The sequence below is a fragment of the Egretta garzetta genome, unplaced genomic scaffold, assembly GCF_000687185.1.
Source record: "Egretta garzetta isolate BGI_Z169 unplaced genomic scaffold, ASM68718v1 scaffold71, whole genome shotgun sequence".
NCBI lineage: Eukaryota > Metazoa > Chordata > Aves > Pelecaniformes > Ardeidae > Egretta > Egretta garzetta.
Genome location: NW_009258618.1, coordinates 395,778 through 400,224, shown reverse-complemented (window position 1 = coordinate 400,224; position 4,447 = coordinate 395,778).

Here is a 4,447-nt window from a genome sequence, read left to right as displayed (position 1 = left end):
CGCGGGAACCTGGCCGGAGAGGCTGTTTGCAGCAAGCAGAGCTACACGCCCCAGTGCTTGAATGGGGGCGGCCGCACCGGACCATGCAGCGTGCAGACACCAGGCTGCACCGCCCACTGGCTCCCCAAACCCAGCCACCTCCTGGGACGTGTCCGGGGCCAGCAGAGAAGTTCAAAGGAACAAGAACAAAGCTGCCAATATGTTTCCCTGCACAGGAATCGCAGACGCTTTTCTCCTCTGCTCCTTTTCCCTGTGCCCGGTGCTGCTGCAGAACCAGGGGGGACCACACCAGCCCTGAGACGGCCCAGACGCCAGCCCTGCCAGATGCCCTGAAGGAACCGGAGGGGAACGTGCCATTCTCTCAGTGTTAATTAAAGCCAGATGACACGTTGCAGAAACACTAACAGGTAATTTTGTGTTGCAGAAACACTAACAGGTAATTTTTCAAGTCAGAATTTGTTCCTTTCCATGTTAACATCCCCTCTAACCTGTTCCTTAAAAGCCCAAATTACCAGCCTCGTGATACCACATGCAGAGAAGTTGGTCATGGCCTCAGGTGGCAGAAGGACGGCGCTGGGCTGGAGCGGGATGGTGCAGGGCTGGAGCAGGACAGCCCCAGCTCCCAGACCACGGAGCCATCCTGCGACGGTCGAGGCAAGCGGGGACGCTGATGTTTCAGTGGCTCACCTGGGGATCGCAGGCGTCGGAGGAAGAGCACCAGACGCTGGCTGGGGCCAGGGAGATGAGGGGCTTCTCAAGATGTGGGGCTGGTGGACAAACCCAGATTCTACAAATGGGACAGGAAGCATCAAGGGAAGTGCCACAGCCCCCTCTGAGCCTGGTCCCTTTGCAAAGGGATGGGGTGCAGGTCCCTGGGGACATCCCAGGGGACATGCCGGCCCCTGCAGCCAGCTCCACTCACAAACACCCGCCCAACAGCTTCAGGACCTGCCCCAGCCCCCCAACGACACCTTCAGCATCTCCACCAGCGAGAGATGAAAAAAAGTACCCAGTGATTAATCAAGGCCCCAAGGGACCAGATTAAACAGCCTTGGCAATTAGTTCTGGATTTCTTACAAAGGCGCTGGAAGACAGTGGGAAGCTGCGGCCGCCCCTGGAGGATGAACGCCGAGTCCCCGCAAAACCCCGCCTCGCCTGCGCCCGTTACACAACTCACCACTCACTGTTGCGATGTGTTAAATTACAGATGGTCTCAATTAAAAGTGCATAGATGGAAAGGAAGCTTGGAAAAAAAAAAAAAAAAAACCAAACCAAACCAAACCTGCAGACGACAAGAAAGAGAAGATCATTAAAAACTTGGCAGCCTACTTTAACTCTGGTGACCTGGTAATTTAATATTGTAATTGAAACTCCAGGTCAGCCTCTTGAGGGGTGGTAGAAATATGGAAAAGTATCCCTGCAGGATCAGTCCTGCCCGGAGAACAAGCCAAGCATTAAGAAGAGGGCAGTCCCAGGCGCAGATAACCCGCCATCATCCCAATTACTGCATCTCAGAGCCCTAGAAGATGGCTGCTAGCTTGCTTTAAAGACGTGTTTCTTTTTGTACCGGCATATTAATCCTATTTGAGAAAGATAAAAACCCAGTCCCCAAAGTGCTAATAGCTTAACTCAGTTCAAGCTGAATTTTGTCACTTATCTCCAAGACAGAGCGGGGAACTTTGTTCCCGTTTTCTTCCTCGTATCTCCCCCGCCCTGAAATTTTAATATTCTGAACATTGTCTTATTTCCAAAACCAGAGACCAAGGTAATAATTAAGTAGCAATGCTCAGATCACAGTACCTTCACCTCCAAATAAGCCCAGAGGCTTCAAGGACACCAGGCTGGTGAGGAATCCTTCAGCATTTAAGCATTCCTGGTGCATGCACCATCCTTGCCGTACCACCACCGCACAGCCATGTCCCACCGCCCCCCCGGCTTGTTGCAGCTCATCCCCACTCCAGCTCCACCTGAAGCCCGCTGCCCACCCAGCAATCCCGGCGAGCACCGTCACAACTGCTGCAGCGTCAAGCAAAAAGCCACTCCAACCTCCAGACCCACTGCCCTCTGTTTCCACCATTGGGCTGCCTGCTCCAGGTCAATGGGACGTTTCTTTTAAAATCTCTGCATTTGACACACATGCTGTTTTTTTCTCTCTCTGTCCCACCAGCATCTCGAGATGTTCACCCCAGCAGCAGCTGTGTCAGGCTTGCCTGCCATAACCAGGGTAACCTCCAGCGATGCTTCAGCAGATGGGATTTGAAACTCATGACACTTTCTCAAAAGATGTCTTTCAAGCGCTACAGACCCAGGATTAGCCTGTTGGGAGCACCAGGGTGTCAGACTGCATGGAGAGGACCAGGAGCCTCCCACGGCTGCCGGGGGAGATGGGAGCTGGTTTCTGTAAGATCCCTTCGTGAACCTTGGAGGGATCTGCAGGGGCAGCTGCTACTCAAAGTCCCACGAAGGCAATGGGATCTGCACAGATCCCTTTCAGGAATGTTACGGTTTTATCTGCCAGAAAGAGCCGTGTCACATAAGCCTCGGTGGCGCACCAGAAGCCACGGGCGAGCAACCATACAGGTTGCTCCGGCCTGGGAAGAGGGACGCTTTGCTGGGGCAGGCAAGCAGATTAAGGAGCCTTATCTACAAATGGCAAGCATTAAAGCGGTTTCCTGTACATATCGTGGACTCTGCATACGTTCAGAGCAGCTCAGAGCGATGAGACCAGGTGCCAGCCCCATGCCTATGATGAAGCAGCTGACCTGCAACCATCCTCTCCCAACAGCATCCCCACCGCACCAACTGCCCCCAGGCACGGTGGGGTCTCAGGGCGCAGGTGTGCTCCAAGCAGACCCTGTCTTCCTTCTCATCCTGCGGCACATTGAAACCCACAGATGGAAGTCAAAGCCAAGTGAGAATTTCACTGCACTCGTAAGCCTCTGGCCAAGAGGCTTCATAATTCTGATATCCAAATTAAGTGTCCATGGCACTGGGGATCCGGAGGGAGACTGGAGCTGCTTTTTGTTTCTGAAGACTACAGCAAGAGTTTATGCCGAGCACACATTGCAAGATAAAGCCCTCATTTTCTTTCGATGGCCTATTTAGGGTACAGAGCTAAGCCCATACATGGGTGAGAAGTTCCTCAAGCACCATTGGCCAGAAGCATTATTTCTTCTTTCCCAGCTACCCTCCAGGAGCACTTGTGTTGCCTCCCGAAACTTGGAACCAGGTGAGTCAAGGGCTGGCATTCAAAACCAGCCCTGCCAATGTGAAGAATTTAAGGTCTTCGACCAAGACAACATAAAGAGTAGACCACGAACACAAGAGCTACTGCCCAGCAAAGTTTGGGAGGTGGGTATGTACCACTAAAGAGACAGCGTGGTCTGTAATCTTGTTCCCCTCTGTCCCTGTGCATTTCTAAAAAACAGGCTTTAAATAAAGCAGACTAATCCAAATTTGGGGAGATTTGTGAAGTAAATCTATGCAGAACAATAGAAGGGGGCGGGTGTTTATTTCTCACCTCATTTAAGGAGTTAATTTTCTAGGTGCTAACCACATACACCACCCAGCATCCAGACCCGGGCGCTTTCACGGTTCGCCGGAGGGCTCGCTCCACCAGCCAGGATCAGCTCCCGTTCAGCCGAGGACCCAGCGCTGCGTTTCAGGGGTGACTCCCACTGCCTGGGGTCCGTTTTACATCCGCACAGGGCTTCACCTCGTGTGGGCATAGCGCGCCAGTACCGCTGTGCAGGCGAGCTCCTGCCTAACCCTGCTGCCATTGTGGTAACCGTGATGAGGCACCGGGTGACCCCCGCGACTCGTGCTGAAGTGCTGGAGTTGCTGCATGGTCCCCTTTGCTTTTCAGGAAGTTCAGGGAGGGGAAAAAAAAAAAAAATGAATACAACAGCAACTTTTTTTTGGCTGCTATGAAGAGTAATGACTTCCCTGCTGCTGCCTCTGGCTTATTTTGAGCACGCTGCATCCTGGGAGCTTTTGTTTTCTGCATACGAAGTGACGTTTGAAGGGTTTCTTGAACACCCAGGAATGGTAACAGATCAATTTAAGCACAACTGAAAGCAGGAGTTAGCCAGGGCCCTCGTAAGGTGAAGCTTCCTACATGGGATTTATTGAATGTTGCAACCATGTCGTGTAATTGTGCCACAGTCCTCGGTTTCTTACACGAAATGTTGCCCGTTTCCCTGCTCTGCTGCCTCACCACCAGCAAAGCCTTTCCCCAAATAACCGAGCGCTTGCCAACACCAGCCCATCGCAGGGGGCAGGGACCCAAGGCACAAAGTTGCCCTGACAGCACTTTAAACACGGGCACGAATGGCTCCTGATGTTCACATAACCTCTCACGCACACGACCTGTCAAAAAGCGAGCGGGAGCGTTCAGGACCACCTCAAGACGCTTCCCAGTTTATCCCTAGCCCTGCTCTCCCACAGG